Here is a 15229-nt window from a genome sequence, read left to right as displayed (position 1 = left end):
TCAGACGAATCTAAAGCAGGTAATTGCATCTTTCTACTGTAAACTACCAAACAGCAAAGCAATGCTAAACATAATAGTTTTTATGGAATTTCTGAAAATAGTCACAAAGCAAGCATTTTACCCCATTATATACTCCACATTTTGTAACGTACCAGCAAAAGTCTTCCTAAATATGAACGCCAGGGGTGTACTGAACAGTTTGATGCCTGATATGAAAAGATTTACCAAACTATTTTGCACACAGAGACCTCCAAATGGTTATATAGCAGACAAAATTTTCATGGTCAAAATGAAGTAACAAAGAACAAAGCGAAATGGTATAAAATCACTAAAATCCAACAAAACCGCAAAAATCAATGCTTTTTTTTTTTCCGCCTACTGTAATCAGCAGTCAGAATCAATGGTTGAATATTTTAGCATGGCCAAATAGGTTTTACAGACAGAAATAGGGGAACAACACCTTCGCAAAGCTGAAAATGTAATAAAATGGCTAAACATGCAATAAAATGGCTAAAAATGCACAAAAATCACCAAAATTGCAGTATAACCACCAAAATAACATACAAAAGGTATTGCGCAGTGCAATTAGCAAATACGCTATTCGCAATGGCAATGAAACTTTTTTCAGGCAAAAAAAACAGACGATGCGATAAAAACAAAAAAAAACAAAGACACAACATAGTGTAAGTGTGTATGTGTATGTACAACTGACCAATTGCATGTTGTGTGCGTGTGCAAGCGTGTGGGGGTGCTGTGAATGTGTGTGACCCCCATGATCCCCCAAAAATGTATGTGATTGTGTGTAAGTGTGAATGTAAGTGTGTAATGGGAAAATAAGTGTGTGTTTGTGTGTGTGGATGGGCACTAACCTGGGTGTAGTAGGGTCCAGATCGTCCAGGAGAGCTGCAGGCAGAGATGGCACCATCCTCTTCTGATGATCCGGTAAAAGGGGCGGAGCTTAGCGGCCAGGAAGTGCAGGCAGCAGCATAGCATGTCCATTGCACGTGCTGCTGCTGCCTTTGGGGCCCCTGGGCTATAGAGCCTCAGGGGCCACTCATTCCCTGCCTAGGCTTGTTGCCTGGGGGCTGGGGAATGAGTCTGAACAGCGCGAGCAGCTTTACAAGCCGCTCCTCTGTTCACAGAGTGCAGGCAGCAGCAGAGCACATAGATTTCACGTGCCTGCTGCTGCCTAGGGGCCCCTGTTCTTCACCTAGGCTCGTTGCCTAGGGGCTGGAGAACCCGAGGATAGCACTAAGAACGGAGCGAGTGACTTTACAAGTCGCTCCTCCGTTCTGAAAGTGCAGGCAGCAGCAGGGCACATATATTGCACGTGCCTGCTGCTGCCTTGGGGCCCCTGGGCGATCGGGGCCACTCGTTCCCAGCCCCTGCTCGTTGCCTGGGGGCTGGGGAAACGAAAAGGAACGGAGCAAGCGGCTTGAAAAGCCGCTCCTCCGTTCCCTAACCCTGAAATGCTGCAGAACATAGAATCTACGCTCTGTGGCATTTCAAGTGTCATTCCCACAGAACGTAGATTCTACGTTGGGTGGCACTTAAAGGGTTTAAATTGTTTAGTGGTGAGCACAACTTTCTCTTTTTGGTATAGTTTATACAGGACTAGTGGCCAGCGCCATGTTATAGCTCCCTTCATTCCTGGCTTAAGTCAGGTGATCCCAATGGCGGTCAATAAAAAAGGCAACCATTTGGGAATTTTAAACCAGGGTTGACTTTGTCCAGATATTACAGTATATTCAAGCAGGCCAACTATGTCAAAAATCCCTGCTTTGTTTAAAGGGGGGGGATTTTTTTGGTAGCTTAATGCACAAAATATATTAATTTCTTTAGCATATTGATAATGAGTGCAGATGAACTTTTGTCTTTGTCTGTATGACTTTTGTGGCCAAACTTTCATGGAACCCCTACTTAATGGTTTAAAATAGTTTAACAGTGAGTACAACTTTGCCTTTTTTCCATGTAAGCACTGAACACTGGTGGAACGCGTCATGTTGCCCCTTGAATGAATAGACTGCACAGGTAAGAACACTCATCAGTACTAGTCCTTTATGACATGAAACTTTGGGAAAAGAAAGAATTTAAAAACAAAAACCAGAGTTGGGGCCATAGCTTGATATACACAAAAAATTAAGTTTCCCAAATTCTCATATTTTCAACCAGACCAGCAAAGAGATACCCGTTTGGGTGTGGTTTACACTGCAGGTGTATTAAGAGTTGTCATCAGTTGAGGTGAAAGATTGAAACAGGTGGTATATACCAGTGACGTAAGAATTCTTTGTTGGGGGTTAAAATGTGTGTAAAATAAATAAATGAAGGTGGTGATGATGCTAATCAGAGGAGTTCCTGGTTGCACGTGCACAATTTTCCACACAGGTGCACAGACCCATTATTGTATCTAGATGTGTGCATTGATGCATGTTTGTGGAAAACTGCTTTAAATTTCATTGTGTGGTTTCATAACCAGGAACCAATGTAATAACAATCTCTCTCCACCGTTTTAATTTTTCATGGTGCATTACCCTTCAAACAAGAAGTTATGACAGAATGTTTTCATTGCAAAAATACATGATGAAACCTTGTTTTTAAACAATAGACTAACATATTTGCACTGGATTATTTTACACTAACATTGTTGACTTTAGTGCTCAAATTAAAGGTTAATAGTCTACAGTTCTCCTAGCATGATGCCTATTCTTTACAGAGGATGGTGTTTGTTGCATGGTAAATGGACTAAAAGTATGCATGAAAAACATCCAAACACTTCACCCACCTCTGGATTTATGTAAAGGATAGGCTTCCAGTTGGATGTAACTTAAAGGTGTGATCTCACACACTTCATATCTAGCATATGCCATAAATGAACATCTTTTTGTATAAGAAATCCAACAACTATAACATATTGCATATCTGCGAGTCCCTGCAGTGAGATGGAGACACCCATTGTCTTCCAGCAACAGTGAAAACAAAAATAAAGACATGTATTTCTCTCAGCACCTTAATACAGCTTTCTTTATAAATTAAAGAAAGCTGTAGAGTAGCCCACTGGCTTTATATTAACTAGTGGCAGGGGGAGGCATGTAGGCATCCTTCCTCCCATGCCTTACCATGCGTATTATTCAGAGGAGTAAGGGGACTGTCAGGAAGAACAGCCCACATTGGGGCCCTGTCCTTACCAATTGTCTTAAAGGGGTGATTCACCTTTAAATTAACTTTTAGTATGTTATTGAATGGCTCATTATAAGCAACTTTTCAATTGGTCTTCATTGTTTATTTTTTTTTTTATAGTTTTTGAATTATTTGCTGCCTTCTTCTGACTCTTTCCAGCTTTCAAATGTGTGTCACTTACCCTATTCAATTCAAGTCTTTTATTCAAATCAATGCATGGTTGCTAGGGTTATTTGGACTCTAGAAACCAGACTTTTGAAATTGCAAACTGGAGAGCTGCAGAATAAAAAGCTAAATAACTCAAAAGCCAAAAAAATAAGTAATAACAACCAACTGCAAATTGTCTCAGAATATCACTCTCTACATCATACTAAAGTTAATTTAAAGCCAAACAACCCCTTTATGGCAGGTGCCTCCTGATGCTGCTCTCTGTACTGGATTTCTGATGCAGTACTCAGTACAGAAAGCAGCATTATAAGCGAGATCTATGAGGCAGGCACGTGCTGCCCTGAATAGGGCTTTTGCAATTGTGCCTTAGGGGTTTATAATGACCCCTACGTTGTTACAGAGACCAGTTCTGCAATTAGACATGCAGTAACTTGTAGTGTAATGGATTGGACCACCTCATATGGTCAGTGTCGGACTGGGATGCCAGGGGCCCAGCAGAAAACCTTAGACCATGGGCCCATCAGAAAACCTGTGGGTCCACTTTCCAAACTATTATTCCTGCTCTCCTAACCTCATATTCTTCCAGTCTTTTATATCTACTTACTATATTTTTCCATTATTAAGCATTTTTCCCCATAAAGGAATAGGTAAGGATCATGAAATAGGCTAATGGTTAGAAGCAAGAGGGCCCACTAACACCTGGGCCCACTGGGAGTTGTCCTGGTATCCCGGTGGGCCAGTCCGACACTTCATAAGATACCCTCAAGCTTTATCTTTTCATTTGGCTATGGGCTCTGAAGATTGGTCACTGGTGGAAATATGATGCAACTTTGCAGTGAAACAAACTGGATGTCAGTGTAACTGCACGCTCATTGCTAGATACCTTTAGAAAAGTAGTATTAACATCTATGTCAAGGCAAGTTAATCATTTTGTTTCTACTATTGCTTTGAGCTGTTAATTCCCTGTTTAGTATTGTAGTGCCTATATATTAGGCAGCCAAAGGAATTTCATCCCTCTTTGGTATTGCTTAGTCTATATCTTTTGCCAGTGAACTGTGGACCATTAACCATGAATTTCAGCACTTAGGTCAACAATGTTAGAGTAAAATAAGCCAGTGCAAATATGTTAGTCTTTTGTTTAAAAACAAACTTTCATAATCTATTTTTGAAAACACATTCTGTCATAACTTCTTGTTTGAAGGATAATGCTCCATGAAAACTTAAAAAGGTGTAGAAGGATTGTTCTTACCTTATATATATTGGTTCCTGAATATTAAACCACACAATGAAAGTTAAAGCAGTTTTCCGCAAACATGCATCAATACACACATCTAGATACAAAAATGGATCCGTACATCTGTGTGGAAAATTATGCATATGCAGTCAGGAACTCTTCCCATTATCAGCATCACCATAATTTATTTATTTTAACCCCCACCCAGGCTTTCAGTTTTTATACATCACTGGTAAATGCCCAGTGGAAAAACTGCAAGGGGTAGTTTTCTACATATCTATCTACTATCATAATTAGAACAATTCTCTTTTAGAAGGCAAGAATGCAGAGGGAATTATTGGGGGAGTGTGGAGTATGAAAAATTAATTATCTGTCAAGAGAAGAAAGTGAACTCTACTAGGTGAAAGTAGTTATTTACTTCTAGGCCAACACATATGAATGATTGAAGTACCAGTCTTAACTGTGTGCTAATTTTACAAAAAAAAGCTCATATTAATCAGTATTTATATGTAGTTCACTACTGATGACTTAAAGGAGACATGTTATGTAAAAAGACAAGAATGTGCCAGTGCATTAAACTATTTTAGATATAGAAGGAATGTACTTTAAAAAGTTATGTATCTGGTAACTTTATTGAAAATTTCTGCAAAAACCCTACTAGTCCCGCTCATCTGTTCCACTTCCTGCTGCCTCCTTTCCCAGGCTGTGACTGAAGCCAGGAGCACTCCGCACACTGCACGGTAGGAACCAAACTGCAGCTAGGCTGACCTGATAGGGAACCAAAGTCTGTTGTTGCTTGTGTGACTGCAGGTCTGTGATTGTCTGTCCCCCATCAGTTGTGCTTCTTGCAGGGACTGTTAGGACATGCCCATTATTCATTTGAAACAGGGACAGGGACCAGAGAACATCTCTGGGGAGTTCCAATAAAGGGGGCATATTTGAAGACAATATTAATTTACACCCAAAAGTAAAATCAGCACCATTTAGTATACATTATTGCCTACAAAATTAGGGGGTTTCAATGTAAACGTGCAAAGAATTTGGGGATTTATTCATCTACAGTACATAACATTAAAAAATTAAGATAATCCTGAGAAATCTCTCTGTAAGCAAGGGAAAAGGCCAAAAGAGAGTAATGGATGGCAATGATCTTCAGGCTCTCAAGCAACACTTGTGACACCTCTATTGTTTATATCCTAAAATCCTGTACTGTTCCACCTGAGACCCAGACTGAAACTGCCCACATTGTTCACCTGTTCACACTTTATACAAAATGCTAATGGGGCACCAGCACTGTGTCACTGTGTGTGGTACATATTAGACTGAGAGCTTTCCTCGTCTCCTGCTCTGTTCTGCCTTCCCTCCCTGCAGGGCTGGAACTAGGGGCAGGCAGAGTAGGTGCCCACCTAGGGGGCAATCATGGGCGGGGCACACTTTTAAGGGGAATTTCCTTTCTTTCTTTTTTAAACCCTGGTTTGCTTGGCCTTTAATAGTTTTTCAACTTTATAAACCTCCTGTTCCAGACAGAATCACTCCCAGCTCCCTTTTGGCAGCTGCTGGCACAGGTACATATTTGTGGGCAATATCTTGGCTGCTACTTGCACAGGTAAACAAATGATATGATGGATATTTGGCTGCTGCTGGCACAAGTACATATATGGAGGCAATAGTGTGGATTTTTTGGCTGGTGCTGGCACAGGTACAGATTGTGGGCAATATAAGGGATTGGCTGCTGCTGGCTCAGGTACATGGGGCAATATGGTGGCTGCTGGCACAGGTACACGGATTTTTGAGGGCAATATGATGGATTTTTGGCTACTGCTGGAACAGATGCAATATGATGGATTCTTTTGGTTGCCGCTGGCTTAGGTACAGATTGGGGGTAAAAATATGATGGATGTTTTGTTTTATGATGGCACAGGTACAGATTGGGGCCTGGGGCAATCTCAGGGATTGACTGCCATTGGCATAGGTACAAATGGAGGCAATATGATAGGTGCTGGCACAGGTACAGGGGACTATATGACTGGTAAGGTGGGAAATGGTAATGCAGGACTGGGTGGGGGGCACTGATTGAAGCCCTTGCCTAGGGTGCAAAAATACCTTGGCCAGGCCCTGCCTCCCTGTGTGTGCCATTCTCTGCTTGCCCAGTGCTGCTTGCCCTACCCTACCTGTGGGATGTAAGCCTGTTAGGAGTTTGTTCTTGGGGTTTAGCATTTGGAAATTGTTGTTAAGGGCCCCTAAGTTGTTTAATCATGTGTTGGGGGGTTGTTGTATTATCCACAGGGGAGGATGAGGCATATGGATTTAAGGGAATGTTTTTAACATGACTTCAATTTCTCACATTTGAGTGATGAGGGATTTCCCTGCAGTGAGCACCAACCATTTGGTTTTTTGGTGTGCTACCACCATTAATGTGGATACGATCTTAAAAGTTCTTGTGGTGATATGGGTGTGGTTTACAGTGGGTGTGGTTTAAAAGGGGGAGTGGCCAACACTGACTTCCATTATCGGCCCTCCTCCACATAGGCCAGTAAAATTTTGGCCCTCGGTACCACAGAACTTGGACAGCACTGAAATAGCTTATACATTAACAATAGAGGGTTAGGTACTGCTCAGGGCCTGATCGATTTCCACATAAGTAACCCATTAAGTATAACTGCAGTGCCTATATAGGCATTCTCACGACTACCCAGAGCTGGCCCACAATGCCTTTGATTTCCCTCCCAGATTAACGAGGTTGAATAGAGACCATTTTTAGCAAGAATTCTGAGGCCCTGCCATATCAATCTAAAAGAATATGGCCTGATGCTCATTTCGCTTGACCTATGCGAGCTTTGTCAATGGCTTTGATTTTTTTTTCTTCCCTTTTTTTGATGCACGTGTATTTCACTTGACCCTGCACACCATTATTTGTTTCTCTTACTGATGGTAGGTGCTCCCAATCTTACTTTTGTGTATTTGCCATTGGGTAAAATACATTACAAGGCTCAAATACCAATACACTACTAAAGAACATAATAAAATAAACAGCAATGCAAATTGGCCAAAGAGGAGATTAAGAAATATAAATTCACAGAGAGAAATAAAAACATGTAAATTCCAATATTAACATGACAATCAGCAAAAGAATACATATTTCACACCTGTATATATTAAGGATGCACCGAATCCACTATTTTGGATTCAACTGAACCCTTGAATACTTTGCTAAAGATTTGGCCGAACCGAATCCTAATTTGCATATGCAAATTAGGGGTGGGAATGGGGAAAACATTTTTTACTTCCTTGTTTTGTGACAAAAAGTCACACAATTTCCCTCCCGACCCTAATTTGCATATGCAAATTAGGATTCCGATTCGGTGCGGAAGACAGAAGGATTAGGCCGAATCCTGCTGAAAAAAGACAAATCCTGGCCCAACCCCGAACCAAATTCCGAATCAAATCCTGGATTCGGGGCATCCCTAGTATATATACTGTATTTACAACTAGCACACTTATTCAACAAAAAGTCATTTTTGCTAGTAATAAAAACTAAACACAGATAGAGAAGGAATGCATAAAACAATATAATATATATATATATTATTTTTTTTTGATAAGATAATCTTATTAAAATATTATGCATTATATATCGCTAATATACCATTATATACCAAAATGACACAGTGAAAGTACCATGAGGCAAGTTTTCATGTAACCTTAGTATGGTGAGTTTCAAAAGTTTTACACTTACGTATATACAGAAGTGTAAATTAAGTCATTATATCTTGCATAAAAATACACCATAGTTTATCTAATTATCGTCATAGTAAAAGAACCAATCCGCACAATTTTAACTTTACCTAACAGTTTTTGTATCAAGCAAAAATCTGATGCTAAAATGCAAAGCTGCACAGCAAGGTTGGTTTCTGCAATGTTTGGTGAACATTACTACTGGTCCCAGGCTCCATGGATATACTTGCCAAACAAGAACATGCACACTGGACCTACTCTATATACTCAATGGTATATAGTTAATGACAGCCAACCCTGCTGCCGAACTCTGTATTTTTGAAAATAAATGGAGGAATAGTGCTCATCAGCACATAGGAAATGATCAAATAATTATTCTTTCAAATAAACACAGCTCTTTTATCGCAGCCATATACCACATTTCCCTAACAGCACACCAGATGGTTTTTGAGGTCTAACACTTCAAACATTGCTTCTGTGCTTTCACTTCTTTGTTTTAGTTTCGTCCACTTAGCATATGTACGTCCCTTTTTTGCTTTAAATAAAGAGACATAACAATCAAATATGATATGATTTTCTGTTTGTGCTAGAAAACGAATGTGAAATGCGGAGTATAATAAAAACATGAAAAAATGTTGTATAGCTAAGTACAATTTCTGTTATGTCATGTACTTTCTAAAGGTATCCACAGTTCCAAACTGTCAGAAAATGCAGTAATGTTTTATATTGCAAAAGCTTCAATTATGGGTAACTATTTTAGCCATGCTTACACTTTGGCATTGTTATGTTATCACACTAAATTAACAGGGCCGGATTTACATAGTGGGCACCCCTAGGCCCACTGCGGTTCGTCGCCCCTGTCCCCTCCAGGCGGACAAGAGCAATGGGGATTGGCGCATGGGAAATTTAAAAAATGGTTGTATCTCCAGCGCATCCCCAGTGTTTTTGAACCATTGTAGGTGTGGTTGGGAAGCATGCCGCCCCCCTAAAATCCTGCCGCCCTAGGCCCGGGCCTAGGTGGCCTTTCCACAAATCCAGGCCTGTAAATTAACAACAGCAACCAGCTTACACACACATATATACACACACACACACACAGGTCAAGTCTCCACATAATAAAAAATGAGTCTCTACATCTGAAGCTCTTCAAAAAGAAATTGCATTACAGACATTTGTGCTTATCACTGATTTGCATCATTATACTAAATGTATTTACTATGCACCTGTCCAGCTTTAAAATGCATCAAGTATTTCTGTTTTATTGGTTTAAAGAACTTTCAAACACAAATAAATTGTATTTAAGTTCCAATGTATTCAAAAATGTAAAACAAAGGCTATAGGTCTCCTGATATCCCCTTGCAGGCTGTCATGCAGTGCTTGGGTCCCAGGTTCAGAATCAGTCAGGGCGCTATTAGCAACCAGTTTTTATGTTCTGCCCATGACTGGGGTGTTTCCCTGGTTACACTGGTTTCCTCTCACACTCTAAAAATAACAAACAGGAAAGTTAATTTGCTCCTGATAGATTCAGAGGGGCCGAAGCTTATAATAATCACGGGGTCAGGGACGGATATGAATTAAGTATAAGCTCTATTTATCTCTGAAGCGTGTGTCAGCACAATATAAACAAAAGGATAAAATAATATAAAAGGAAGCTATTATATACAGACATGGCTGACTAGATATGGTAGAAAGATTAAGAAGACTGTGATGCTCCCTCAATTGTATGATTGCTGGGCTTTGATCATCATTTTTGATCAAAACACACATGATCTAAAAATTATGCATGCTCTAAATATATGTAGGAAGCTAAGCCCTTCAACGAAGTTGACATTTCCAATTGAAAAGCATTGACTTATCTGCCATCAATGATGTGCTCAGCTGCTTACCTCTGCATACCTCTGGTCATGAACACCATCCCTGTTACCAAGTACAATAACGAGGAAATGGTACTCCACATATTAGTTACCTTTTACAAATGTATCCATGCTGTTACGATGTTATACGATGGTATATTTATCAAAGAGTAAAGGTAGAGATCATCACAGTCGTCTAGAGTGAAATTCCACCACTCTCCGTTCATTTCTATGGGATTTTGAAAGGCATATTTAACAAAGGATGAACTTTCATTTTTACCCATTGATAAATACTCTTTTAAAAATCCCACAGAATTGAACAGAGAGTGGCAGAATTTCAGTCTAGAGGACTGTGGTGACCTCTAACTTCACTCTTTGATAAATATACCCACTGGAATATGGTTTCTAATGTTTAAGCTAGTTATATAGATAGATAGATGATAGATAGATAGATAGATAGATAGATAGATAGATAGATAGATAGATAGATAGATAGATAGATAGATAGATAGATAGATATAGATAGATATTTTAATGAAGTTGTTTTCTTTTTATTATAATGGAATATAATTTAATTAAAATATTCACAGTAAAAGCTCAAAAGCAGTTTCACATAGCTTGGTACTTTTTCCTTTGCACAATGCTTTCAATCCATTTTGCAATTACAAATTACTTTAAAGTTATACATGGACACATTACCACATAGTAATGTAGTGACATATTGTAGGTTAAAATCTATAAAAACTCAGGATCGTTAGCATACAAAACTTGCAGTTGAGTCACAATATGTACATGGCTATATGCTAATTATTTTTAAGTATTTGTTTACTGCGTGCAAATACAATTTAGTAAGAAGCCGCTTCTACATTAGAGTTCTAGAGAAAACAATACATTGCGGTGATTTGCATTCGAAATTCCAATTCTGGAGCTCATTTGAATTTCTGCATTAGGTATAAAATATGCATACAGCCACATCAAAGCAGGGAACGTTTAAAATGCAGCATTCATCCTCAATTGATGTCTAAAGATCTAGTAAGATGTAATTTGTTACCTCTCGCGTTATGATTTTGCACACATTTAGCAAGTCAATATTTTATATATAAGTTAACTTTATATTATTTTTATTCTGTCCAGCGGAGTTCACGGCAACCATCTTCCGGCTCTTTGGTAATCTTTGGAGTGAGATTCCGTGACTTTCGACGCATGCGCAGTTTTTGCGAAACAGAAAATTGCTCAAACTGCGCATGCGGCACTTACTTTCCTGAAGAGAAGAAGATGGCTGTCGTGAACTCAGCTGGACAGAATCTGCACTGAGGGGTAAGTAAAGAGTTAGGGGCATTTGCCCGGGGTAGCAGCTAGGCTGGGCGGTAGATGGAGGGGGGGTCTATGTGGGGTAGGGTTTTTTTTTACTTTACAGTTGAATTCTCCTTTAAAGAAGCCAGCTTCCATAACAATGACTATTTTTCAAATAACTTGCAGAACCTTTAAAAGCTTTTATGGAAGCTTTTCGTTTAAAAATTCAGCAGTTTCCTGTACTTAGCAGCTATCTGAGGTTAATGGTACATGAATTGTTTTGAAGAGAGAAGCCAATCCAAAGTCTTCCACCCTGTGAGCAGAGCAAATTTAGTCATAAAAAACATGTATGAGCAGGGGTCAGGGGGTCCCAACCTTTTTACCTTATGAGCCACATGCAAATGTAAAAAGAGTTGGGGAGAAACACAAGCATGACAAGAGTTCCTGGGGGTGCCAAATAAAGGATATGATTGGCTTTTTTGTAGCCCTTAGTTGTAGGGATGTGCTGAATCCACTAATTTAGGATTAGGACAAATCTCGAATCCTTTGTGAAAAATTCGTCTGAATGCCGAACCGAAGTAGAAGCCTAATTTGCATGTGTAAATTAGGGAAATGAGGCGAAAAGAACAGCACAGTTAAAATTTTCTGACTTCCTTGATTTTGTGACGAAAAGCCACGTGAATTTTTGGATTCGGATTCAGTTTAGCCAGGCGCTTGGATTCGGGCGAATCCGAATCCTGCTGAAAAAGGCCAAATCTTAGCCGAATACCGAACCTGGGATTCAGTACATCCCTATTTTGTTGACTGGCAGCATACTGGAGGCTCTGTTTGCCATAAACATGTTTTTTGCAAATAAAAGCTGCTTTGAGGCCACTGGTTGCCACAAGGGGTTGGTGAGCAACATGTTGCTCACAAGTCACTGGAGACCACTTCTTTAAGCTGTGGGCAAACAAGGCAATTTCTCCATCTGCATTTCTGAAAAGGTTGAGTCACTCCCTTTCCTGAATGCACTGAAGGACATGGAACACACAGAGTTGATTGAGAAGTGAAAATACAGCAAGTCTGCTGAAATGCTGAACCCATGTCTGTCAGTGCATTCAGAACAGGAAGCATATTGGCCTCTTCTCCACCTATGTAAAAAGAGATGGAGAAAATGCCTCATGCTCCCATATTCTTAGCGCTTCTTTGCCAAAATCTCCTCTTTGTTTATGTTAACAGGCTAATCTGTATCTTTCAGTGCACATGCATACACAAGCAGAAGGCAGAAAACAAATCGGCTTTTCTCGGCACATATACAGGCCCGGATTTCCTTGTATGGCGTTCCTAGACCGCCAGGTCCTAGAGCCTGCCAACTTTGGCGCGCACCGCCCCCCACAAGTGCGAAAACGAGCGCGCATAGTCACACATGCGCTAGATCGCTGCGGCTCCCCGGTGCTCATTATGATGCGGCATGCTGCCCCTCACATTTTGCCGCCCTGGGCCCAGGCCTTTGTGGCTTTGCCACAAATCCGGGCCTGCATATATAAGCCATGGGATATCTGTCATAAAATTAGACGGTATCACCTGCAAGATCCTATGTCTCCAAGTTTTATAATTGTTTTGTTTTAGTAGCAACATTTTGTACTGTCTTAGCCATAGATCAAAACCAGAAAACATAGAGTAAAGTACAATATCTAGTAGAATTAAGTCAAAGGCAATTGGACATTTAGGGCCTTATTTATCAAAATCTAAATTTTTCTGATTATTTTAATAAAAAAAATCAGACCAAACTAGAATCCATGATTGGATCTTATTTATTATTGAAAAAGAACGATTTAACTGGATCGGGGACAAACATGAAATCACTTGGGTTTTTTTGGGGCTTTTTCCCAAAAAGCCTGAATTTTTGCCAAAAAATCTGGCTAATTCTAAATCTGGTAAAATTACTAATAGGATATGGACACACCTCCCATTGACTTATATACAACCTTGGTAGGGTCCGATTTTCTGATTTGACTTTTTCCATCCTTGGGTATAATAAATCTCGAAAAATTTTAGGGTTTTTTTTCCACTAAACATTTTAATTTTATAGTAAAAAAAACTATTTTTTCGGGTTTTTGGCATTAGGACTTTAATAAATAACCCCCAAGAGTTTTTCTTGAAAACATTTCACCACTAATCCGAGTGGCTTCTTCAGTTCAACTCAGAAGCCCCTTGGATGAGTGGAGAAACATTTTTTAAGAAAAAACTGTAAACGTCCAGTTGCCTTTGACTTAATTCTACTAGATACTGTATATCATGACCTGGATAAAGGAGAATCTTCATAAATAGATTACAGAATGCAAACTTTCAGGACTACTTAAATCCTTGCTTCAGGCATGCCTGATACAGGGATCTGAGCAATCACAAAAGCTTGTATTTTGCAATGCATGCCTGAAACAGGGACCTACCGTATATACCAGAGTATAAGCCGAGTTTTTCAGCATCCAAAATGTGCTGAAAAAGTCTACCTCGGCTTATACTCAGGTCAGCGGTACCCGACCCGCTGAGATCGCAGTCACTTTTAATCATTCCTATAACAACAGTACACTTGGGGAGAGACTGCAATATCCCACAATGCCCTCTGTTGGTTATATGAAAGAATAACAGTGCGCCCTCTGTTGGTTATATGAAAGAATAACAGTGACTGCAATATCACACAGCGCCATCTGTTGGTTATATGAAAGAATAACAGTGACTGCAATATCACACAGCGCCATCTGTTGGTTGTATGAAAGAATAACAGTGCGCCCTCTGTTGGTTATATGAAAGATTAACAGTGACTGCAATATCACACAGCGCCATCTGTTGGTTGTATGAAAGAATAACAGTGCGCCCTCTGTTGGTTATATTAAAGAATAACAGTGACTGCAATATCACACAGCACCCTCTGTTGGTTATATGAAAGAATAACAGTGCGCCCTCTGTTGGTTATATGAAAGAATAACAGTGACTGCAATATCACACAGCACCCTCTGTTGGTTATATGAAAGAATAACAGTGACTGCAATATCACACAGCGCCATCTGTTGGTTATATGGAAAAATAACAGTGACTGCAATATCACACAGTGCCCTCTGTTGGTTATACGAAAGATTAACAGTGATGGCAATATCAAACAGCACAGATTAAATAGCAGATAACAGATAACACCATTATGTTCTACCGAGTTTATCTGCTATCTGCTGTGTAACCTGAGCCTTTTCTCCTTTGAATAGCTGCCCCCATTGCTACACAGCAGCTTGTTTATATAAACAATAGTAGTGTTTCTGAAGCAAACACAGCAGTTTTACCAGTGCAGGACAACACTGCATTATATTTGTATTACTTAAAAACGCTTTCATTTTTTAATGTTACTTTTCCTTTAAGATGGTCCCAAAAGCTTGCATTTTGTAATCTACTAAATTAGCCAATTAAAGGTTAGCAACTACTCTTTATTTTCGGTTTTGTTTCTATCATACTGCATGATTTCTTCTCTAATCATTGTACAGAGCTGTAAAATGGTGGATTCTGTAAACACCATAATCACAAATTCAATTTTTGGAAATGAGAGATGAGATGAGATGGGGAGGTTAGGAATCCCATTACAAGAACTGAGCAAATGGTGCGGCAGTCAGGGACCTCCTCCAAAGACGCCGTGAGTACAGCGACCCCCAAACCATCACTTTGCACATAGCAGCCAACACAAACCAACGTACTCTGGTGATTATCTTGGAAGAGAAAGAAATGAGCTATGCCAATACTCGGCACT

The 15229-nt window shown here is 39.8% G+C and overlaps 1 protein-coding gene across 3 annotated transcripts in view; it reads right to left on the bottom strand.

Annotated features, from left to right (window-relative positions):
• Positions 1 to 15229, bottom strand: part of b4galt1.1.L (UDP-Gal:betaGlcNAc beta 1,4- galactosyltransferase, polypeptide 1, gene 1 L homeolog) — a 58166-nt gene that overhangs the window by 41654 nt on the left and 1283 nt on the right. The window lies entirely within an intron of this gene.

The sequence above is a fragment of the Xenopus laevis genome, chromosome 1L, assembly GCF_017654675.1.
Source record: "Xenopus laevis strain J_2021 chromosome 1L, Xenopus_laevis_v10.1, whole genome shotgun sequence".
NCBI lineage: Eukaryota > Metazoa > Chordata > Amphibia > Anura > Pipidae > Xenopus > Xenopus laevis.
This window is presented reverse-complemented; position numbering and strand designations above follow the sequence as displayed.